General features: G+C 43.0%; 1 long non-coding RNA gene across 2 annotated transcripts in view; it reads left to right on the top strand.

Moving 5' to 3' along the window:
- LOC137564038 (uncharacterized) overlaps positions 1–25,573 on the top strand; it is a 249,778-nt gene that overhangs the window by 57,744 nt on the left and 166,461 nt on the right. The window lies entirely within an intron of this gene.

The following is a 25,573-nucleotide window of genomic DNA, read 5'->3' as shown; positions in this document are numbered from 1 at the left end:
TGAGGCACGTTTATATAAGGGAGTGACCACTAAACTAATCGGAATGACTTTTTCAGAACAGATACAATAGGCAGCCAAGCAATAATTCAAGTCTTTAATTTTAGTTGTGTCAAAGGTTAGTTCAGTTCCCCACGCTTGGCTGCACTCTGCACATTGTGCCTGAAGATACGCCTGCTGCACTGACTCCTACAGCCACCTCCCAGTCTATATGGTCCTAAATGTTTGGTCAATTATATTTCAAAGAGAGCTTCAGGTAAGAAAAAAAAAACAAGATAAGTAAGATACCACACTTATCTCACTCTATGCACTTCTTTCATTTCATACTTAAAATATGACTACACTTCTTTCTAATTTATTGTACAACCCTGTCTTCTACAGTATAATATATAAATATAGCAGTCATACAATAAATTGCAATTGCATCTTTCAGAGCAGATAAACTTTACTTTGAGAACTTGTAATTTGTAAACAGACGATAATACTTGTGCACAAAAGCAACATCGATGACTGTATAGGTAAAAATAGGAAAACAAGTTTTTACTGAATGTTATATCCTCTATATACATATATTCAATGAGTGTTGCCCATCACGATTGAGCTTGCTCCTTCGGGTAATAGTTCTGTTCACAAGCAGTAGGCAGACAGGGAGCACATATTGCACCGCTGCATAAGTTGGGTGCCAGTTGGTGCAGCTACCAATAAATTATTGGTAATTTAAATGACCAATATTCTACTATGCGCTACCTGTCACCCATTCTCACTTGTACCTTCCACTCCTAGTGCCTAAAAAGTAAACCCCCACTTAATGCCTAATCCCCCTCTAAGTACCTAATGCTGGGCATACACGGCTAGATAGTGCGCCGGTATCGAGCCAGCGGCACCGCTCGTCACCGCTCGTCCGCGCTTGCGCGCGGATCGATTCCCGCACGGCCCCGCGGGCGCTTTCTAATCAGCGCTTCATTTTTTCTATTGTTCTGCCCGCTGGTATCAAGTGCGGAATCGATCTGGCGGGCAATCGGACCTGTCGGAAATTATCAATCCAGCCATCAGCGGCTCGATTGATAAGAAATGAGCCGTGTATGCCCAGCATAAAACCTAAAACGTGGAGGCACTTTTTTGATGGTTTTTCAATGACCTGATGAAGTGGGAGATACTCGACAAATGCATTGTCTGAGCCTTTTGTGCACTAAACTCTTTAAAATCTCAAGCAAGTTTTTGCTACGTGTACTACAGTACTTCACCACAGGAGAGGCAATATTATCATACCTCTCCTTTTTATATAGTTTTAATTGTTTTATACCTTTTGGGCATCTCCACTGTTTTTACGTTTATACTTTTCACACCTCCACTTGGAGGTTGTATGTTTTGAGTAGCCCTTGTCCCTAATCCCCCAATCTGCCAGTAGTGCGAGCAGAGGCAGGTTTTCCTCTGCAAGCCATATGGGTGGTTGCATTTCCTGCAACCCAAAATTGTAAGTGTATTATTTTACACATACTGTATTTATCTTGGTGTATTGACATATTGCACTATTGGCTGCTGGTGTTTTATTTCCTTTATGTCTTTCTAGTCCTCGGTTTCCTTGGTCCACCCCACATCAGATCTGATGTAACAGGACTGCAAACTCCAGTTTCCATTTCCTGTTAAACATTATCCAACAGCTTTAAAGTGAATCAAGCACCATTTGTAGCACCCAGGACATCTCAATAGCACATTCAAAATGTATGCCACCAATGTGGCTCTTTATAAAAAAAATCAATTTTACCTCTTCGTTGTATATTTAAATGTTTAGCAGAGGCTTTTTATTACCTTACTTCTGAGGACTGCCCGACCACAGAAATTTCAGGCAGATAAGGACTGATGTAATTATCTTATTGCACACATTAGCAGAGAGCAAACAAAAGCTTTAATCAGTGAGTGGGTAGGGAGATAGCACACTGTGCTTCAAAATTTTTAGAGAAGTCACATATCCTATCTTTACACCTCCCCCTGGATAAATAATGGGCAGCTAAAAGGGGAAACATGGCAGCCCCTGTAGCTATTAGAAACCAGGACAAAAAGTGGGCCTTTATGACATCTTGTTCCATCCCTAATAAGAGACACGGTGACATGCCACTAATCTTCACTGCTCATCTCCTTTATGCTAGGTACACACCGTACAATTTTCTGTTAGATTTTCTGTTAAATTTACCTGCCAGATAGATAATTTGGAATGTTGGAAATTATCTATCTAATCATCTATCTGCCTAGCAATTATGTATTATTCTATTCAGCAAGAGATAAGCAGAAGACAATGCACCAGAGATAATAACCAGTCTCTACCAGTACTTTACAGAAAAAAATCTAATTACAGAAAATCTAACAGAAAAAATCTAACATAAAATTGTATAGTGTGTACTAGGCATTACTAAATCAAACCCAAATTGTGTAAGTGTACCGTGATGCCATCGTTTGTGAACTTAAGACAACTGAATTATGAAGTATGCAGTTTGTAACTCTCACATTTCCCTTGGAATAAAACGTAATAACGGTGTTATGCCCAAAGTGGAAAAAAATACGCCTTGATAAAAAATGGCCTTAATGGATTGTATTTTTGTATTTTGTAAAATGTGAGGGCTACATTTTCATTTCATCATGAGAATGCTGATTTGTTTTGAAAGACTTCCAAGCAAATTGCTTGGATAATGTATCTGGGAAACTGGAGAGGTAAGTGAAATAAGCGTCACAATCGATTAGACCACTTTGGGTTGAGCTGTTTGTGTTCCTTTATGAAACAATTAAGGTTTTGATTCAGACATGGCATTCCATGTTCCCTACTATGCTTCGTGTCTCAGCATCATAGCATATTGAGTTTCGTAAATAAAATGCAGTGCGCGGAAACTGGAAGATTAATCGCCCACCGCTTACAGTTCCAAATCAGAGAGCTAGCCTGAAAATAAAAATGAAGAAAAGTTAGGAGTGAGCTGGAACAGACCTAGTGACCTAAGCCTAGAAAATTGTCCAGAGTGGCAATGTGAACTTACAGGAGGTAGATGGGAGCCATGGGCGTAACAATAGGGGATGCAGCCCATGCGCCCACGGGGGGCCCGCCCCCCCCCTGGGGCCCGCTCGTGGCCGTTTTGGGGGGCTGGAGGGTTCGCACCATGAGGGGAAAGCTATGGCCACACTCAGCGGGGAGGGGGGAAGGTCCCCCCCCTCCCTCACCTCCGGCTTTCCCCTCTGTGCTCCCCTCCAGCTTTTAGCTATACAAGTGCAGTGAGCGGAGCGGCGGGCAGCGGCAGGAAAACATACCTTCCGTGCGTTCCAGCGCGGACACTTCTCACTCTAGTGACTGACGCGTCTTCCTGTATAAAACAGGAAGTCGCGTCAGTCACTAGAGCGAGAAGCATCCGGACGCACGGAAGGTATGTTTGCCTGCTGCTGCCCGCCGCTCCGCTCGCTGCACTTGTATAGCTAGAAGCTGGAGGGGAGCACAGAGGGGAAAGCCCGAGGTGAGGGGGGGGGGACCTTCCCCCCTCCCCGCCGAGTGTGGCCATAGCTTTCCCCTCATGGTGCGACCCCTCCAGCCCCCCAAAACAACCACGAGCGGGCCCTGGGGGGAGGGGGGCCTGCTCACAATTTCTGCAGGGGGGCCTGCGGGTTCCTAGTTACGCCCCTGATGGGAGCCCTGTTCTATTTAACCCTGGCTTTCTCAGGCAGGGTTCCTTGAGTAGTCTGCAGGAGCTCCTTGGCATTTTCCCCCATTGTGGGTGAAGTATGATAGAGAGCACACTAAAATAGGGGATACTGTAAAAAGAAGCACAAATTTAGGTGTCAAAATAATAATGAACACATTAATAAAAAGCACAAGAATAAGCGGACAGTATAATAAGGGGCACTGTAAGAGCGGGTAGTGAAATACATGGCCCCAACTACTTTTGAATTTCATGCCTCTAGCAAAATAAATGCAGGGGTTCCCTGAGATCCCAAAATTATTTACAGGGTTCCTTGAGATCCAAAAGTTATTTGCAGGGTTCCTCCAGGGGAAAAAAAGGTTGAGAAAGGCTGATTAAGGGCTCTTTCACACCAAGATGTTGCGTTAGATGCGACGTTAAGGTCGCATAACGTGCCCCTAACAAAACGCATGTTAGTTTTGACGTTGAACGTTACATTGATCTGCGTTATGCATCTCTTGATGCGTACGTGATGCGTACTTTTTGACGCATGCGGATCGAACGAAAACGGCGCATATGGGACATTTAAAAAAAAACCATTACTGAGCATGTGCAAACAGTCTAACGTAGCCAAACCAAATACAAGTATAACGCACAGCACGCTGTACTTTCATTTAACGTGCAGCGTTATACTCCAACGCAACGTGGGCACTGTGAACAGCCCATTGATTTATTATTGCTGTGAGTTGGGCTGCGTTACAGACTGCTGTAACGTGGGACTTTAATGTCCCACTGTGAAAGCAGCCTCAACCACTTCAGCCTACGGGTTGTTTTCCCCTTAAGGATGGAATTTTCACCTGTAAGTGCTCCTCCCATTAATTTGTCAATGACTTAATCACTGCTTAGCACACCTAAATAATCTAAATATGGGGGGGGGGGCACAAATTAGGCTTTTTGGAGTTGTTATACTTGTTTTATTACATTTATTAATTTATTTTCGATGTATTTTATAGGGACGTACAAAGAAAAGAATGGAAAAAATACACCATTTCTCCAATTCCATCCCCTATAGTTTTAAAATACATTTAGACTGGTCCGGGATACAGGCATAATAATAGAGCTCCATGCTAGGAAGACCCATTCTCCCTTTATTTTAGGAATAAATAAGTTCTCTTGTTTCGCCCTGGGCTACTTACCTGCCCAAATAAGCTTAGAAATCATGCCTTTTAAGTTTGTGAAAAATTACATTTTCATCAGAAAGTTGATAGTTCTGAATATGTGTAAAATCTTGGGTAGAAGCATCATCTTGAAGGCATTAAGCCGCCCTGCCCAGGATATCTCAATTTTAAGTAGGGAATCTAAGTTTCTGATTTAGATGCCATTCCTCTCCACTGTGTACAAAAATGGAAGTTCTATCTTTTTATTGTATAAATTGAATTTGAATGAAATTAGTAGTTGCAATACAAAGCCAAGAGTGACACCACCACCACGTTTTGAAATCTTCGGGGCCTTGCTACATGCCTCCAACATCAAGCCACTTTCTGATAGTATGTGGGAGATGGTTCCCCTGTGATTGCAACTTTTCAGATTGTCGCATTGCTTTTTCCACATTCATAGTGCAAACATCATAGGTTACAACAGAGGGCAGCAGTGTATGACACAGTTATGCTGGGAATACACGGTTCGTTTTTGCCTTCGTTTAAACCTTCGTTTCGATTGTGCCTTTTGTCCTTTTCGATCCCGAAATAATCAGTCATACGGTTAATATCACCACCCACGGTTTAGTTTTTTTTTCCGATTCTGATGGTTTCGTTTTTCCAATGATCGAAGGCTGCAAAGAAACGAAACGAAAATCCCTTTTTACAGGGACGGACTAGCATAAACGAATGTATAATCGATCTGAACAGCCATCAAGCCTACCAATGGCTCGATTAGATGGATAAAGAGAGATAATATCAAACATGTTCGATCACTAGTCGTTCGTTTTTGGGGTCTATTAATCGAAACTATAATGAGATTATGACTATTTTCACATACGTTTTCAACACTCGATTCGTTTACCGAACGAATCGAAGGTTTAAACGAAGGCAAAAACGAACCGTGTATTCCCAGCATTAGAGTTATTATACACTGTCTTTGCTGTCTTTGCTAATTTGCTACTTTTCCTAGCGAGAAGTAACGGTTTTGGCTGATGAGCCGTTACGATAGCATGTGACAGCAGGTGGCATGTGTCATCCATGTGACTGGGTCCTTACTTGTTGTGAACACTTGTTTATTTACTTCATTACAAGAAATGTATCTTCTTGGGCAGTCAGGCACAGCACTACATACCATGCATGGCTGAGTGACTGAGAGAGTGACTGAGGCTGTACCATGTCACCAGGATGTTTGTAGTCTTTACCACTGCTGTAGAGTTTGTTGACATGATGTCAAATTTTCCTTTTAGAATAGGACTGGCATTGTGTAGATACTCCAGATTTTACCTTTTTTACGTTCCCTTATTGTTATTATTATTATGCATTTATATAGTGCTGACACTTTGTGCAGCACTTTATAGAGCCCATATCTTAGCATGCATGTAACTAATACATTTTATTTATTTTAGAGACAGGGTATTTTTTGCAGACTTGGTTGATGTCAAATTGTAATGTAAACAGAGCTATCCATTTCAGTTGGGGAGACTGCAGTCGCTTCTGAAGACTAGCGGCTCTGTAGTGTGCATGCACGAGTGTGCGAGAGAGGGGGCGTTCGCGCGTTGCGCAGTATGGAGCAGCCCGTCTTTGGAAGCCAGAGTGCTTCTGAAGTCTCCCCAACCCGGAAGAGAGCAGTCCACAACCAATTTGTCATCATGGACTGCTAACAGGGGAGCCTGCGGAGAAACGCAGACACCAGGAGGAGAACGGGAAGGCTCTATAGGACTCAGAGCCTTCCCTCTCCTTAGGTGAGTATCTTTTTGATATTTTTAAATACGCTTCAGACTCCCTTTAAATGGCAAATGAAGTTCGGTTTAAATGCTTCGTGACTCTTTTACACTTAATGTGTTGCCGCATAGCGAATACGCCCCATTCTGTCGCAGGAGCAGTGATAGCCCTATGGGCCTATCACACTGAACGTGGTGCGGCAAGGTGGGAGGCGTAGCCAGGCTCTTATCCTATACAGCAAGAGTTCTTAAAGGAGAACTGTAGTGAGAGGTATATGGAGGCTGCCATATTTGTTTCCATTTAAGCAATACCAGTTGCCTGGCTATCCTGCTAATCCTTTGCCTCTAATACTTTCAGCCATAGGCCCTTGACAAGCATGCAGCAGATCAGGCGTTTCTGACAATTTTGACAGATATGACAAGATTAGCTGCATGCTTGTTCCTGGTGTGATTCAGCCACTACTTCAGCCAAATAGATCAGCAGGGCTGCCAGGCAACTGGTATTGCTTAAAAGAAAATAAATATGGCAGCCTCCATATACCTCTCACTACAGTTCTCCTTTAAAGACTTCCACACAGTTCCTCCAGAAAACTGTTGAGTATTTTCATGTGTGTTTTCTGCAGATAAACGTAATGTGTTTTTTGCGCACAGAAAAAAAAAGACATCTTGCAGGATAATTCTGCACATTTTGTCAGTTTTCACTATTAATTACATTAGCTGCTGTGAAAAAATGTGTGCGGTTTTTTTCCATGCAAAATGCACATGGTTTGCAGAAAAAGGTATGCAGAAAAATGCATGCAGAAAACTGAAACACCAGTGTGTCCCCTGAGTTTCTGTACATACATTTACATACATTTACATTCATATTTTGCTATAAACCCATAAATTACCAGGATGCAAAGCAAGTTTCAATGCCTCCCACCCACAATTAATATTTCCTACCATTTGTGGGAGGAATTAATCATGATAGCAGTGGCTGGATAGTGTATTAAGGGCTCTGCCTCTGACACAGGAAAACAGGGTTTGAATCAGTAAGGGCTCGTTTCCACTATCGCGAATCTGCATGCGTCCAACGCATGCAGATCCGCACATGTAATACAAGTGGATGGGCCTGTTTCCACTGTAGCGTTGTTGAGGTGCGTTTTTTTTCAGCGTGAAAAAAACGCACAAAAGAGCCAACGATTTCGCCTGCGTCGGGAATCCGTGCGAATCGCCGCTAATGTATTTAATAGTAAAAACGCATGCGTTTGTTACATGCGTTTTTACCCGCGATTTCGCGTGCGATTTCGCACCTTTTTCAATTTTATTTAGCCCTGGCAGTGTCATGGTTAATTTCGCATGGCACCCTGCCATGCGAAATCGCGGGTAAAAACGCATGTGGAAACGCATCCGCATGCGTTTTTACAAGCGTCGGAATGCGGCCGAAATCGCGTCGCAACAGTGGAAACAAGCCTTAAGCCAGCACCTATTCAGTAGGAGATCTTGGGCAAGACTCACTAGCACTGCTACTGCCTGTAGGGCGCGTACTAGCGGCTGTAGCTCTGGCACAGGAGTCCGCAAGAAGAAAAGTGTGATATAAATGTTCTGCGTCTTTGCTGTGGTGTAACTAGGGCAGCAGAGGTGTGGGAGGGCACCAATTACTAGAGAAAAGGGTGTAGGCAGCGCTTCCAAATACAGAAGGCTGCACCTGAATTGATTAAGCTGCAGAGAAGTGCAGAGCTCCAATGGACCATATTACACAACATGCATTCAAACAGGTACAGCAATGGAGGGTGTTAGCTTCAGCAAATAATATGTGCACCAATCATTTCCTACTAGACTTCCCCCCGGCGTTGACGTGCCCCCTCGGGGAAGACCTACCACTAACCTGACATTAAAAGCATAACTTACCTGGTGCGACTTATCATACAATGGTATACACATCTCTTCAAGACAGACAAACAAAAATGACAGCGCTCACAGGCTGCAACTGGCTTATAAACCATCAAGGGGCGTGTACAGACCCCCAAGGGCTAAATACACGCCTTGAATCCAAATCAGATGCAAAATTATGCAAATTTAAATGCTAATTTATGTGCTAGTCCCTAATCTAAAATTTGAATGCAGATTGGATGCAGGCTACCACAAGTATACTTAGAACATTTTACATAGAGAAAAGGGTGGAAGCGCTGCCTACACCCTTTTCTCTATGTAAAATGTTCTAAGTATACTTGTGGTAGCCTGCATCCAATCTGCATTCAAATTTTAGATTAGGGACTAGCACATAAATTAGCATTTAAATTTGCATAATTTTGCATCTGATTTGGATTCAAGGCGTGTATTTAGCCCTTGGGGGTCTGTACACGCCCCTTGATGGTTTATAAGCCAGTTGCAGCCTGTGAGCGCTGTCATTTTTGTTTGTCTGTCTTGAAGAGATGTGTATACCATTGTATGATAAGTCGCACCAGGTAAGTTATGCTTTTAATGTCAGGTTAGTGGTAGGTCTTCCCCGAGGGGGCACGTCAACGCCGGGGGGAAGTCTAGTAGGAAATGATTGGTGCACATATTATTTGCTGAAGCTAACACCCTCCATTGCTGTACCTGTTTGAATGCATGTTGTGTAATATGGTCCATTGGAGCTCTGCACTTCTCTGCAGCTTAATCAATTCAGGTGCAGCCTTCTGTATTTGGAAGCGCTGCCTACACCCTTTTCTCTATGTAAAATGTTCTAAGTATACTTGTGGTAGCCTGCATCCAATCTGCATTCAAATTTTAGATTAGGGACTAGCACATAAATTAGCATTTAAATTTGCATAATTTTGCATCTGATTTGGATTCAAGGCGTGTATTTAGCCCTTGGGGGTCTGTACACGCCCCTTGATGGTTTATAAGCCAGTTGCAGCCTGTGAGCGCTGTCATTTTTGTTTGTCTGTCTTGAAGAGATGTGTATACCATTGTATGATAAGTCGCACCAGGTAAGTTATGCTTTTAATGTCAGGTTAGTGGTAGGTCTTCCCCGAGGGGGCACGTCAACGCCGGGGGGAAGTCTAGTAGGAAATGATTGGTGCACATATTATTTGCTGAAGCTAACACCCTCCATTGCTGTACCTGTTTGAATGCATGTTGTGTAATATGGTCCATTGGAGCTCTGCACTTCTCTGCAGCTTAATCAATTCAGGTGCAGCCTTCTGTATTTGGAAGCGCTGCCTACACCCTTTTCTCTATGTAAAATGTTCTAAGTATACTTGTGGTAGCCTGCATCCAATCTGCATTCAAATTTTAGATTAGGGACTAGCACATAAATTAGCATTTAAATTTGCATAATTTTGCATCTGATTTGGATTCAAGGCGTGTATTTAGCCCTTGGGGGTCTGTACACGCCCCTTGATGGTTTATAAGCCAGTTGCAGCCTGTGAGCGCTGTCATTTTTGTTTGTCTGTCTTGAAGAGATGTGTATACCATTGTATGATAAGTCGCACCAGGTAAGTTATGCTTTTAATGTCAGGTTAGTGGTAGGTCTTCCCCGAGGGGGCACGTCAACGCCGGGGGGAAGTCTAGTAGGAAATGATTGGTGCACATATTATTTGCTGAAGCTAACACCCTCCATTGCTGTACCTGTTTGAATGCATGTTGTGTAATATGGTCCATTGGAGCTCTGCACTTCTCTGCAGCTTAATCAATTCAGGTGCAGCCTTCTGTATTTGGAAGCGCTGCCTACACCCTTTTCTCTATGTAAAATGTTCTAAGTATACTTGTGGTAGCCTGCATCCAATCTGCATTCAAATTTTAGATTAGGGACTAGCACATAAATTAGCATTTAAATTTGCATAATTTTGCATCTGATTTGGATTCAAGGCGTGTATTTAGCCCTTGGGGGTCTGTACACGCCCCTTGATGGTTTATAAGCCAGTTGCAGCCTGTGAGCGCTGTCATTTTTGTTTGTCTGTCTTGAAGAGATGTGTATACCATTGTATGATAAGTCGCACCAGGTAAGTTATGCTTTTAATGTCAGGTTAGTGGTAGGTCTTCCCCGAGGGGGCACGTCAACGCCGGGGGGAAGTCTAGTAGGAAATGATTGGTGCACATATTATTTGCTGAAGCTAACACCCTCCATTGCTGTACCTGTTTGAATGCATGTTGTGTAATATGGTCCATTGGAGCTCTGCACTTCTCTGCAGCTTAATCAATTCAGGTGCAGCCTTCTGTATTTGGAAGCGCTGCCTACACCCTTTTCTCTATGTAAAATGTTCTAAGTATACTTGTGGTAGCCTGCATCCAATCTGCATTCAAATTTTAGATTAGGGACTAGCACATAAATTAGCATTTAAATTTGCATAATTTTGCATCTGATTTGGATTCAAGGCGTGTATTTAGCCCTTGGGGGTCTGTACACGCCCCTTGATGGTTTATAAGCCAGTTGCAGCCTGTGAGCGCTGTCATTTTTGTTTGTCTGTCTTGAAGAGATGTGTATACCATTGTATGATAAGTCGCACCAGGTAAGTTATGCTTTTAATGTCAGGTTAGTGGTAGGTCTTCCCCGAGGGGGCACGTCAACGCCGGGGGGAAGTCTAGTAGGAAATGATTGGTGCACATATTATTTGCTGAAGCTAACACCCTCCATTGCTGTACCTGTTTGAATGCATGTTGTGTAATATGGTCCATTGGAGCTCTGCACTTCTCTGCAGCTTAATCAATTCAGGTGCAGCCTTCTGTATTTGGAAGCGCTGCCTACACCCTTTTCTCTATGTAAAATGTTCTAAGTATACTTGTGGTAGCCTGCATCCAATCTGCATTCAAATTTTAGATTAGGGACTAGCACATAAATTAGCATTTAAATTTGCATAATTTTGCATCTGATTTGGATTCAAGGCGTGTATTTAGCCCTTGGGGGTCTGTACACGCCCCTTGATGGTTTATAAGCCAGTTGCAGCCTGTGAGCGCTGTCATTTTTGTTTGTCTGTCTTGAAGAGATGTGTATACCATTGTATGATAAGTCGCACCAGGTAAGTTATGCTTTTAATGTCAGGTTAGTGGTAGGTCTTCCCCGAGGGGGCACGTCAACGCCGGGGGGAAGTCTAGTAGGAAATGATTGGTGCACATATTATTTGCTGAAGCTAACACCCTCCATTGCTGTACCTGTTTGAATGCATGTTGTGTAATATGGTCCATTGGAGCTCTGCACTTCTCTGCAGCTTAATCAATTCAGGTGCAGCCTTCTGTATTTGGAAGCGCTGCCTACACCCTTTTCTCTATGTAAAATGTTCTAAGTATACTTGTGGTAGCCTGCATCCAATCTGCATTCAAATTTTAGATTAGGGACTAGCACATAAATTAGCATTTAAATTTGCATAATTTTGCATCTGATTTGGATTCAAGGCGTGTATTTAGCCCTTGGGGGTCTGTACACGCCCCTTGATGGTTTATAAGCCAGTTGCAGCCTGTGAGCGCTGTCATTTTTGTTTGTCTGTCTTGAAGAGATGTGTATACCATTGTATGATAAGTCGCACCAGGTAAGTTATGCTTTTAATGTCAGGTTAGTGGTAGGTCTTCCCCGAGGGGGCACGTCAACGCCGGGGGGAAGTCTAGTAGGAAATGATTGGTGCACATATTATTTGCTGAAGCTAACACCCTCCATTGCTGTACCTGTTTGAATGCATGTTGTGTAATATGGTCCATTGGAGCTCTGCACTTCTCTGCAGCTTAATCAATTCAGGTGCAGCCTTCTGTATTTGGAAGCGCTGCCTACACCCTTTTCTCTATGTAAAATGTTCTAAGTATACTTGTGGTAGCCTGCATCCAATCTGCATTCAAATTTTAGATTAGGGACTAGCACATAAATTAGCATTTAAATTTGCATAATTTTGCATCTGATTTGGATTCAAGGCGTGTATTTAGCCCTTGGGGGTCTGTACACGCCCCTTGATGGTTTATAAGCCAGTTGCAGCCTGTGAGCGCTGTCATTTTTGTTTGTCTGTCTTGAAGAGATGTGTATACCATTGTATGATAAGTCGCACCAGGTAAGTTATGCTTTTAATGTCAGGTTAGTGGTAGGTCTTCCCCGAGGGGGCACGTCAACGCCGGGGGGAAGTCTAGTAGGAAATGATTGGTGCACATATTATTTGCTGAAGCTAACACCCTCCATTGCTGTACCTGTTTGAATGCATGTTGTGTAATATGGTCCATTGGAGCTCTGCACTTCTCTGCAGCTTAATCAATTCAGGTGCAGCCTTCTGTATTTGGAAGCGCTGCCTACACCCTTTTCTCTATGTAAAATGTTCTAAGTATACTTGTGGTAGCCTGCATCCAATCTGCATTCAAATTTTAGATTAGGGACTAGCACATAAATTAGCATTTAAATTTGCATAATTTTGCATCTGATTTGGATTCAAGGCGTGTATTTAGCCCTTGGGGGTCTGTACACGCCCCTTGATGGTTTATAAGCCAGTTGCAGCCTGTGAGCGCTGTCATTTTTGTTTGTCTGTCTTGAAGAGATGTGTATACCATTGTATGATAAGTCGCACCAGGTAAGTTATGCTTTTAATGTCAGGTTAGTGGTAGGTCTTCCCCGAGGGGGCACGTCAACGCCGGGGGGAAGTCTAGTAGGAAATGATTGGTGCACATATTATTTGCTGAAGCTAACACCCTCCATTGCTGTACCTGTTTGAATGCATGTTGTGTAATATGGTCCATTGGAGCTCTGCACTTCTCTGCAGCTTAATCAATTCAGGTGCAGCCTTCTGTATTTGGAAGCGCTGCCTACACCCTTTTCTCTATGTAAAATGTTCTAAGTATACTTGTGGTAGCCTGCATCCAATCTGCATTCAAATTTTAGATTAGGGACTAGCACATAAATTAGCATTTAAATTTGCATAATTTTGCATCTGATTTGGATTCAAGGCGTGTATTTAGCCCTTGGGGGTCTGTACACGCCCCTTGATGGTTTATAAGCCAGTTGCAGCCTGTGAGCGCTGTCATTTTTGTTTGTCTGTCTTGAAGAGATGTGTATACCATTGTATGATAAGTCGCACCAGGTAAGTTATGCTTTTAATGTCAGGTTAGTGGTAGGTCTTCCCCGAGGGGGCACGTCAACGCCGGGGGGAAGTCTAGTAGGAAATGATTGGTGCACATATTATTTGCTGAAGCTAACACCCTCCATTGCTGTACCTGTTTGAATGCATGTTGTGTAATATGGTCCATTGGAGCTCTGCACTTCTCTGCAGCTTAATCAATTCAGGTGCAGCCTTCTGTATTTGGAAGCGCTGCCTACACCCTTTTCTCTATGTAAAATGTTCTAAGTATACTTGTGGTAGCCTGCATCCAATCTGCATTCAAATTTTAGATTAGGGACTAGCACATAAATTAGCATTTAAATTTGCATAATTTTGCATCTGATTTGGATTCAAGGCGTGTATTTAGCCCTTGGGGGTCTGTACACGCCCCTTGATGGTTTATAAGCCAGTTGCAGCCTGTGAGCGCTGTCATTTTTGTTTGTCTGTCTTGAAGAGATGTGTATACCATTGTATGATAAGTCGCACCAGGTAAGTTATGCTTTTAATGTCAGGTTAGTGGTAGGTCTTCCCCGAGGGGGCACGTCAACGCCGGGGGGAAGTCTAGTAGGAAATGATTGGTGCACATATTATTTGCTGAAGCTAACACCCTCCATTGCTGTACCTGTTTGAATGCATGTTGTGTAATATGGTCCATTGGAGCTCTGCACTTCTCTGCAGCTTAATCAATTCAGGTGCAGCCTTCTGTATTTGGAAGCGCTGCCTACACCCTTTTCTCTATGTAAAATGTTCTAAGTATACTTGTGGTAGCCTGCATCCAATCTGCATTCAAATTTTAGATTAGGGACTAGCACATAAATTAGCATTTAAATTTGCATAATTTTGCATCTGATTTGGATTCAAGGCGTGTATTTAGCCCTTGGGGGTCTGTACACGCCCCTTGATGGTTTATAAGCCAGTTGCAGCCTGTGAGCGCTGTCATTTTTGTTTGTCTGTCTTGAAGAGATGTGTATACCATTGTATGATAAGTCGCACCAGGTAAGTTATGCTTTTAATGTCAGGTTAGTGGTAGGTCTTCCCCGAGGGGGCACGTCAACGCCGGGGGGAAGTCTAGTAGGAAATGATTGGTGCACATATTATTTGCTGAAGCTAACACCCTCCATTGCTGTACCTGTTTGAATGCATGTTGTGTAATATGGTCCATTGGAGCTCTGCACTTCTCTGCAGCTTAATCAATTCAGGTGCAGCCTTCTGTATTTGGAAGCGCTGCCTACACCCTTTTCTCTATGTAAAATGTTCTAAGTATACTTGTGGTAGCCTGCATCCAATCTGCATTCAAATTTTAGATTAGGGACTAGCACATAAATTAGCATTTAAATTTGCATAATTTTGCATCTGATTTGGATTCAAGGCGTGTATTTAGCCCTTGGGGGTCTGTACACGCCCCTTGATGGTTTATAAGCCAGTTGCAGCCTGTGAGCGCTGTCATTTTTGTTTGTCTGTCTTGAAGAGATGTGTATACCATTGTATGATAAGTCGCACCAGGTAAGTTATGCTTTTAATGTCAGGTTAGTGGTAGGTCTTCCCCGAGGGGGCACGTCAACGCCGGGGGGAAGTCTAGTAGGAAATGATTGGTGCACATATTATTTGCTGAAGCTAACACCCTCCATTGCTGTACCTGTTTGAATGCATGTTGTGTAATATGGTCCATTGGAGCTCTGCACTTCTCTGCAGCTTAATCAATTCAGGTGCAGCCTTCTGTATTTGGAAGCGCTGCCTACACCCTTTTCTCTATGTAAAATGTTCTAAGTATACTTGTGGTAGCCTGCATCCAATCTGCATTCAAATTTTAGATTAGGGACTAGCACATAAATTAGCATTTAAATTTGCATAATTTTGCATCTGATTTGGATTCAAGGCGTGTATTTAGCCCTTGGGGGTCTGTACACGCCCCTTGATGGTTTATAAGCCAGTTGCAGCCTGTGAGCGCTGTCATTTTTGTTTGTCTGTCTTGAAGAGATGTGTATACCATTGTATGATAAGTCGCACCAGGTAAGTTATGCTTTTAATGTCAGGTTAGTGGTAGGTCTTCCCCGAGGGGGCACGTCAACGCCGGGGGGAAGTCTAGTAGGAAATGATTGGTGCACATATTATTTGCTGAAGCTAACACCCTCCATTGCTGTACCTGTTTGAATGCATGTTGTGTAATATGGTCCATTGGAGCTCTGCACTTCTCTGCAGCTTAATCAATTCAGGTGCAGCCTTCTGTATTTGGAAGCGCTGCCTACACCCTTTTCTCTATGTAAAATGTTCTAAGTATACTTGTGGTAGCCTGCATCCAATCTGCATTCAAATTTTAGATTAGGGACTAGCACATAAATTAGCATTTAAATTTGCATAATTTTGCATCTGATTTGGATTCAAGGCGTGTATTTAGCCCTTGGGGGTCTGTACACGCCCCTTGATGGTTTATAAGCCAGTTGCAGCCTGTGAGCGCTGTCATTTTTGTTTGTCTGTCTTGAAGAGATGTGTATACCATTGTATGATAAGTCGCACCAGGTAAGTTATGCTTTTAATGTCAGGTTAGTGGTAGGTCTTCCCCGAGGGGGCACGTCAACGCCGGGGGGAAGTCTAGTAGGAAATGATTGGTGCACATATTATTTGCTGAAGCTAACACCCTCCATTGCTGTACCTGTTTGAATGCATGTTGTGTAATATGGTCCATTGGAGCTCTGCACTTCTCTGCAGCTTAATCAATTCAGGTGCAGCCTTCTGTATTTGGAAGCGCTGCCTACACCCTTTTCTCTATGTAAAATGTTCTAAGTATACTTGTGGTAGCCTGCATCCAATCTGCATTCAAATTTTAGATTAGGGACTAGCACATAAATTAGCATTTAAATTTGCATAATTTTGCATCTGATTTGGATTCAAGGCGTGTATTTAGCCCTTGGGGGTCTGTACACGCCCCTTGATGGTTTATAAGCCAGTTGCAGCCTGTGAGCGCTGTCATTTTTGTTTGTCTGTCTTGAAGAGATGTGTATACCATTGTATGATAAGTCGCACCAGGTAAGTTATGCTTTTAATGTCAGGTTAGTGGTAGGTCTTCCCCGAGGGGGCACGTCAACGCCGGGGGGAAGTCTAGTAGGAAATGATTGGTGCACATATTATTTGCTGAAGCTAACACCCTCCATTGCTGTACCTGTTTGAATGCATGTTGTGTAATATGGTCCATTGGAGCTCTGCACTTCTCTGCAGCTTAATCAATTCAGGTGCAGCCTTCTGTATTTGGAAGCGCTGCCTACACCCTTTTCTCTATGTAAAATGTTCTAAGTATACTTGTGGTAGCCTGCATCCAATCTGCATTCAAATTTTAGATTAGGGACTAGCACATAAATTAGCATTTAAATTTGCATAATTTTGCATCTGATTTGGATTCAAGGCGTGTATTTAGCCCTTGGGGGTCTGTACACGCCCCTTGATGGTTTATAAGCCAGTTGCAGCCTGTGAGCGCTGTCATTTTTGTTTGTCTGTCTTGAAGAGATGTGTATACCATTGTATGATAAGTCGCACCAGGTAAGTTATGCTTTTAATGTCAGGTTAGTGGTAGGTCTTCCCCGAGGGGGCACGTCAACGCCGGGGGGAAGTCTAGTAGGAAATGATTGGTGCACATATTATTTGCTGAAGCTAACACCCTCCATTGCTGTACCTGTTTGAATGCATGTTGTGTAATATGGTCCATTGGAGCTCTGCACTTCTCTGCAGCTTAATCAATTCAGGTGCAGCCTTCTGTATTTGGAAGCGCTGCCTACACCCTTTTCTCTATGTAAAATGTTCTAAGTATACTTGTGGTAGCCTGCATCCAATCTGCATTCAAATTTTAGATTAGGGACTAGCACATAAATTAGCATTTAAATTTGCATAATTTTGCATCTGATTTGGATTCAAGGCGTGTATTTAGCCCTTGGGGGTCTGTACACGCCCCTTGATGGTTTATAAGCCAGTTGCAGCCTGTGAGCGCTGTCATTTTTGTTTGTCTGTCTTGAAGAGATGTGTATACCATTGTATGATAAGTCGCACCAGGTAAGTTATGCTTTTAATGTCAGGTTAGTGGTAGGTCTTCCCCGAGGGGGCACGTCAACGCCGGGGGGAAGTCTAGTAGGAAATGATTGGTGCACATATTATTTGCTGAAGCTAACACCCTCCATTGCTGTACCTGTTTGAATGCATGTTGTGTAATATGGTCCATTGGAGCTCTGCACTTCTCTGCAGCTTAATCAATTCAGGTGCAGCCTTCTGTATTTGGAAGCGCTGCCTACACCCTTTTCTCTATGTAAAATGTTCTAAGTATACTTGTGGTAGCCTGCATCCAATCTGCATTCAAATTTTAGATTAGGGACTAGCACATAAATTAGCATTTAAATTTGCATAATTTTGCATCTGATTTGGATTCAAGGCGTGTATTTAGCCCTTGGGGGTCTGTACACGCCCCTTGATGGTTTATAAGCCAGTTGCAGCCTGTGAGCGCTGTCATTTTTGTTTGTCTGTCTTGAAGAGATGTGTATACCATTGTATGATAAGTCGCACCAGGTAAGTTATGCTTTTAATGTCAGGTTAGTGGTAGGTCTTCCCCGAGGGGGCACGTCAACGCCGGGGGGAAGTCTAGTAGGAAATGATTGGTGCACATATTATTTGCTGAAGCTAACACCCTCCATTGCTGTACCTGTTTGAATGCATGTTGTGTAATATGGTCCATTGGAGCTCTGCACTTCTCTGCAGCTTAATCAATTCAGGTGCAGCCTTCTGTATTTGGAAGCGCTGCCTACACCCTTTTCTCTATGTAAAATGTTCTAAGTATACTTGTGGTAGCCTGCATCCAATCTGCATTCAAATTTTAGATTAGGGACTAGCACATAAATTAGCATTTAAATTTGCATAATTTTGCATCTGATTTGGATTCAAGGCGTGTATTTAGCCCTTGGGGGTCTGTACACGCCCCTTGATGGTTTATAAGCCAGTTGCAGCCTGTGAGCGCTGTCATTTTTGTTTGTCTGTCTTGAAGAGATGTGTATACCATTGTATGATAAGTCGCACCAGGTAAGTTATGCTTTTAATGTCAGGTTAGTGGTAGGTCTTCCCCGAGGGGGCACGTCAACGCCGGGGGGAAGTCTAGTAGGAAATGATTGGTGCACATATTATTTGCTGAAGCTAACACCCTCCATTGCTGTACCTGTTTGAATGCATGTTGTGTAATATGGTCCATTGGAGCTCTGCACTTCTCTGCAGCTTAATCAATTCAGGTGCAGCCTTCTGTATTTGGAAGCGCTGCCTACACCCTTTTCTCTATGTAAAATGTTCTAAGTATACTTGTGGTAGCCTGCATCCAATCTGCATTCAAATTTTAGATTAGGGACTAGCACATAAATTAGCATTTAAATTTGCATAATTTTGCATCTGATTTGGATTCAAGGCGTGTATTTAGCCCTTGGGGGTCTGTACACGCCCCTTGATGGTTTATAAGCCAGTTGCAGCCTGTGAGCGCTGTCATTTTTGTTTGTCTGTCTTGAAGAGATGTGTATACCATTGTATGATAAGTCGCACCAGGTAAGTTATGCTTTTAATGTCAGGTTAGTGGTAGGTCTTCCCCGAGGGGGCACGTCAACGCCGGGGGGAAGTCTAGTAGGAAATGATTGGTGCACATATTATTTGCTGAAGCTAACACCCTCCATTGCTGTACCTGTTTGAATGCATGTTGTGTAATATGGTCCATTGGAGCTCTGCACTTCTCTGCAGCTTAATCAATTCAGGTGCAGCCTTCTGTATTTGGAAGCGCTGCCTACACCCTTTTCTCTATGTAAAATGTTCTAAGTATACTTGTGGTAGCCTGCATCCAATCTGCATTCAAATTTTAGATTAGGGACTAGCACATAAATTAGCATTTAAATTTGCATAATTTTGCATCTGATTTGGATTCAAGGCGTGTATTTAGCCCTTGGGGGTCTGTACACGCCCCTTGATGGTTTATAAGCCAGTTGCAGCCTGTGAGCGCTGTCATTTTTGTTTGTCTGTCTTGAAGAGATGTGTATACCATTGTATGATAAGTCGCACCAGGTAAGTTATGCTTTTAATGTCAGGTTAGTGGTAGGTCTTCCCCGAGGGGGCACGTCAACGCCGGGGGGAAGTCTAGTAGGAAATGATTGGTGCACATATTATTTGCTGAAGCTAACACCCTCCATTGCTGTACCTGTTTGAATGCATGTTGTGTAATATGGTCCATTGGAGCTCTGCACTTCTCTGCAGCTTAATCAATTCAGGTGCAGCCTTCTGTATTTGGAAGCGCTGCCTACACCCTTTTCTCTATGTAAAATGTTCTAAGTATACTTGTGGTAGCCTGCATCCAATCTGCATTCAAATTTTAGATTAGGGACTAGCACATAAATTAGCATTTAAATTTGCATAATTTTGCATCTGATTTGGATTCAAGGCGTGTATTTAGCCCTTGGGGGTCTGTACACGCCCCTTGATGGTTTATAAGCCAGTTGCAGCCTGTGAGCGCTGTCATTTTTGTTTGTCTGTCTTGAAGAGATGTGTATACCATTGTATGATAAGTCGCACCAGGTAAGTTATGCTTTTAATGTCAGGTTAGTGGTAGGTCTTCCCCGAGGGGGCACGTCAACGCCGGGGGGAAGTCTAGTAGGAAATGATTGGTGCACATATTATTTGCTGAAGCTAACACCCTCCATTGCTGTACCTGTTTGAATGCATGTTGTGTAATATGGTCCATTGGAGCTCTGCACTTCTCTGCAGCTTAATCAATTCAGGTGCAGCCTTCTGTATTTGGAAGCGCTGCCTACACCCTTTTCTCTATGTAAAATGTTCTAAGTATACTTGTGGTAGCCTGCATCCAATCTGCATTCAAATTTTAGATTAGGGACTAGCACATAAATTAGCATTTAAATTTGCATAATTTTGCATCTGATTTGGATTCAAGGCGTGTATTTAGCCCTTGGGGGTCTGTACACGCCCCTTGATGGTTTATAAGCCAGTTGCAGCCTGTGAGCGCTGTCATTTTTGTTTGTCTGTCTTGAAGAGATGTGTATACCATTGTATGATAAGTCGCACCAGGTAAGTTATGCTTTTAATGTCAGGTTAGTGGTAGGTCTTCCCCGAGGGGGCACGTCAACGCCGGGGGGAAGTCTAGTAGGAAATGATTGGTGCACATATTATTTGCTGAAGCTAACACCCTCCATTGCTGTACCTGTTTGAATGCATGTTGTGTAATATGGTCCATTGGAGCTCTGCACTTCTCTGCAGCTTAATCAATTCAGGTGCAGCCTTCTGTATTTGGAAGCGCTGCCTACACCCTTTTCTCTATGTAAAATGTTCTAAGTATACTTGTGGTAGCCTGCATCCAATCTGCATTCAAATTTTAGATTAGGGACTAGCACATAAATTAGCATTTAAATTTGCATAATTTTGCATCTGATTTGGATTCAAGGCGTGTATTTAGCCCTTGGGGGTCTGTACACGCCCCTTGATGGTTTATAAGCCAGTTGCAGCCTGTGAGCGCTGTCATTTTTGTTTGTCTGTCTTGAAGAGATGTGTATACCATTGTATGATAAGTCGCACCAGGTAAGTTATGCTTTTAATGTCAGGTTAGTGGTAGGTCTTCCCCGAGGGGGCACGTCAACGCCGGGGGGAAGTCTAGTAGGAAATGATTGGTGCACATATTATTTGCTGAAGCTAACACCCTCCATTGCTGTACCTGTTTGAATGCATGTTGTGTAATATGGTCCATTGGAGCTCTGCACTTCTCTGCAGCTTAATCAATTCAGGTGCAGCCTTCTGTATTTGGAAGCGCTGCCTACACCCTTTTCTCTATGTAAAATGTTCTAAGTATACTTGTGGTAGCCTGCATCCAATCTGCATTCAAATTTTAGATTAGGGACTAGCACATAAATTAGCATTTAAATTTGCATAATTTTGCATCTGATTTGGATTCAAGGCGTGTATTTAGCCCTTGGGGGTCTGTACACGCCCCTTGATGGTTTATAAGCCAGTTGCAGCCTGTGAGCGCTGTCATTTTTGTTTGTCTGTCTTGAAGAGATGTGTATACCATTGTATGATAAGTCGCACCAGGTAAGTTATGCTTTTAATGTCAGGTTAGTGGTAGGTCTTCCCCGAGGGGGCACGTCAACGCCGGGGGGAAGTCTAGTAGGAAATGATTGGTGCACATATTATTTGCTGAAGCTAACACCCTCCATTGCTGTACCTGTTTGAATGCATGTTGTGTAATATGGTCCATTGGAGCTCTGCACTTCTCTGCAGCTTAATCAATTCAGGTGCAGCCTTCTGTATTTGGAAGCGCTGCCTACACCCTTTTCTCTATGTAAAATGTTCTAAGTATACTTGTGGTAGCCTGCATCCAATCTGCATTCAAATTTTAGATTAGGGACTAGCACATAAATTAGCATTTAAATTTGCATAATTTTGCATCTGATTTGGATTCAAGGCGTGTATTTAGCCCTTGGGGGTCTGTACACGCCCCTTGATGGTTTATAAGCCAGTTGCAGCCTGTGAGCGCTGTCATTTTTGTTTGTCTGTCTTGAAGAGATGTGTATACCATTGTATGATAAGTCGCACCAGGTAAGTTATGCTTTTAATGTCAGGTTAGTGGTAGGTCTTCCCCGAGGGGGCACGTCAACGCCGGGGGGAAGTCTAGTAGGAAATGATTGGTGCACATATTATTTGCTGAAGCTAACACCCTCCATTGCTGTACCTGTTTGAATGCATGTTGTGTAATATGGTCCATTGGAGCTCTGCACTTCTCTGCAGCTTAATCAATTCAGGTGCAGCCTTCTGTATTTGGAAGCGCTGCCTACACCCTTTTCTCTATGTAAAATGTTCTAAGTATACTTGTGGTAGCCTGCATCCAATCTGCATTCAAATTTTAGATTAGGGACTAGCACATAAATTAGCATTTAAATTTGCATAATTTTGCATCTGATTTGGATTCAAGGCGTGTATTTAGCCCTTGGGGGTCTGTACACGCCCCTTGATGGTTTATAAGCCAGTTGCAGCCTGTGAGCGCTGTCATTTTTGTTTGTCTGTCTTGAAGAGATGTGTATACCATTGTATGATAAGTCGCACCAGGTAAGTTATGCTTTTAATGTCAGGTTAGTGGTAGGTCTTCCCCGAGGGGGCACGTCAACGCCGGGGGGAAGTCTAGTAGGAAATGATTGGTGCACATATTATTTGCTGAAGCTAACACCCTCCATTGCTGTACCTGTTTGAATGCATGTTGTGTAATATGGTCCATTGGAGCTCTGCACTTCTCTGCAGCTTAATCAATTCAGGTGCAGCCTTCTGTATTTGGAAGCGCTGCCTACACCCTTTTCTCTATGTAAAATGTTCTAAGTATACTTGTGGTAGCCTGCATCCAATCTGCATTCAAATTTTAGATTAGGGACTAGCACATAAATTAGCATTTAAATTTGCATAATTTTGCATCTGATTTGGATTCAAGGCGTGTATTTAGCCCTTGGGGGTCTGTACACGCCCCTTGATGGTTTATAAGCCAGTTGCAGCCTGTGAGCGCTGTCATTTTTGTTTGTCTGTCTTGAAGAGATGTGTATACCATTGTATGATAAGTCGCACCAGGTAAGTTATGCTTTTAATGTCAGGTTAGTGGTAGGTCTTCCCCGAGGGGGCACGTCAACGCCGGGGGGAAGTCTAGTAGGAAATGATTGGTGCACATATTATTTGCTGAAGCTAACACCCTCCATTGCTGTACCTGTTTGAATGCATGTTGTGTAATATGGTCCATTGGAGCTCTGCACTTCTCTGCAGCTTAATCAATTCAGGTGCAGCCTTCTGTATTTGGAAGCGCTGCCTACACCCTTTTCTCTATGTAAAATGTTCTAAGTATACTTGTGGTAGCCTGCATCCAATCTGCATTCAAATTTTAGATTAGGGACTAGCACATAAATTAGCATTTAAATTTGCATAATTTTGCATCTGATTTGGATTCAAGGCGTGTATTTAGCCCTTGGGGGTCTGTACACGCCCCTTGATGGTTTATAAGCCAGTTGCAGCCTGTGAGCGCTGTCATTTTTGTTTGTCTGTCTTGAAGAGATGTGTATACCATTGTATGATAAGTCGCACCAGGTAAGTTATGCTTTTAATGTCAGGTTAGTGGTAGGTCTTCCCCGAGGGGGCACGTCAACGCCGGGGGGAAGTCTAGTAGGAAATGATTGGTGCACATATTATTTGCTGAAGCTAACACCCTCCATTGCTGTACCTGTTTGAATGCATGTTGTGTAATATGGTCCATTGGAGCTCTGCACTTCTCTGCAGCTTAATCAATTCAGGTGCAGCCTTCTGTATTTGGAAGCGCTGCCTACACCCTTTTCTCTATGTAAAATGTTCTAAGTATACTTGTGGTAGCCTGCATCCAATCTGCATTCAAATTTTAGATTAGGGACTAGCACATAAATTAGCATTTAAATTTGCATAATTTTGCATCTGATTTGGATTCAAGGCGTGTATTTAGCCCTTGGGGGTCTGTACACGCCCCTTGATGGTTTATAAGCCAGTTGCAGCCTGTGAGCGCTGTCATTTTTGTTTGTCTGTCTTGAAGAGATGTGTATACCATTGTATGATAAGTCGCACCAGGTAAGTTATGCTTTTAATGTCAGGTTAGTGGTAGGTCTTCCCCGAGGGGGCACGTCAACGCCGGGGGGAAGTCTAGTAGGAAATGATTGGTGCACATATTATTTGCTGAAGCTAACACCCTCCATTGCTGTACCTGTTTGAATGCATGTTGTGTAATATGGTCCATTGGAGCTCTGCACTTCTCTGCAGCTTAATCAATTCAGGTGCAGCCTTCTGTATTTGGAAGCGCTGCCTACACCCTTTTCTCTATGTAAAATGTTCTAAGTATACTTGTGGTAGCCTGCATCCAATCTGCATTCAAATTTTAGATTAGGGACTAGCACATAAATTAGCATTTAAATTTGCATAATTTTGCATCTGATTTGGATTCAAGGCGTGTATTTAGCCCTTGGGGGTCTGTACACGCCCCTTGATGGTTTATAAGCCAGTTGCAGCCTGTGAGCGCTGTCATTTTTGTTTGTCTGTCTTGAAGAGATGTGTATACCATTGTATGATAAGTCGCACCAGGTAAGTTATGCTTTTAATGTCAGGTTAGTGGTAGGTCTTCCCCGAGGGGGCACGTCAACGCCGGGGGGAAGTCTAGTAGGAAATGATTGGTGCACATATTATTTGCTGAAGCTAACACCCTCCATTGCTGTACCTGTTTGAATGCATGTTGTGTAATATGGTCCATTGGAGCTCTGCACTTCTCTGCAGCTTAATCAATTCAGGTGCAGCCTTCTGTATTTGGAAGCGCTGCCTACACCCTTTTCTCTATGTAAAATGTTCTAAGTATACTTGTGGTAGCCTGCATCCAATCTGCATTCAAATTTTAGATTAGGGACTAGCACATAAATTAGCATTTAAATTTGCATAATTTTGCATCTGATTTGGATTCAAGGCGTGTATTTAGCCCTTGGGGGTCTGTACACGCCCCTTGATGGTTTATAAGCCAGTTGCAGCCTGTGAGCGCTGTCATTTTTGTTTGTCTGTCTTGAAGAGATGTGTATACCATTGTATGATAAGTCGCACCAGGTAAGTTATGCTTTTAATGTCAGGTTAGTGGTAGGTCTTCCCCGAGGGGGCACGTCAACGCCGGGGGGAAGTCTAGTAGGAAATGATTGGTGCACATATTATTTGCTGAAGCTAACACCCTCCATTGCTGTACCTGTTTGAATGCATGTTGTGTAATATGGTCCATTGGAGCTCTGCACTTCTCTGCAGCTTAATCAATTCAGGTGCAGCCTTCTGTATTTGGAAGCGCTGCCTACACCCTTTTCTCTATGTAAAATGTTCTAAGTATACTTGTGGTAGCCTGCATCCAATCTGCATTCAAATTTTAGATTAGGGACTAGCACATAAATTAG

Source organism: Hyperolius riggenbachi, chromosome 1, assembly GCF_040937935.1.
Source record: "Hyperolius riggenbachi isolate aHypRig1 chromosome 1, aHypRig1.pri, whole genome shotgun sequence".
Classification (NCBI taxonomy): Eukaryota; Metazoa; Chordata; class Amphibia; order Anura; family Hyperoliidae; genus Hyperolius; species Hyperolius riggenbachi.
The sequence above is the reverse complement of the archived record's forward strand: the minus strand, read 5'-3'. Positions and strand labels throughout refer to the sequence as shown.